Consider the following 200-nt stretch of genomic DNA (forward strand, 5'->3'; position numbering starts at 1 on the left):
CATTTGGGGGTAGGGTTTCGGGTGCACTTGCTTGCATGCACTGAGCACCGCAGCCTAGGGTTTAGGGTTTAGGGTTTTAGGGTTTAGGGTTTAGGGTTTAGGGTTTTGTGGTGTATGTGCAGCGGCTTCTTACTTCGCTTCAGCGCAGCAGCTGTTCTTGCTGCTGTGTACTTTAGTTGGTTCTGCTGCTGTTGCTGCTC

At 51.5% G+C, this 200-nt stretch overlaps 1 protein-coding gene across 1 annotated transcript in view; it reads left to right on the top strand.

Annotated features, from left to right (window-relative positions):
* Positions 1–200, top strand: part of EMH_0046380 (uncharacterized protein) — a gene marked incomplete at both ends in the record, with an annotated part of 5,927 nt that overhangs the window by 895 nt on the left and 4,832 nt on the right. The gene's annotated exons all lie outside the window — the stretch shown is intronic.

Source organism: Eimeria mitis, genomic scaffold (assembly GCF_000499745.2).
Source record: "Eimeria mitis Houghton genomic scaffold, Emh_scaff1952, whole genome shotgun sequence".
NCBI classification, from domain to species: Eukaryota; Apicomplexa; class Conoidasida; order Eucoccidiorida; family Eimeriidae; genus Eimeria; species Eimeria mitis.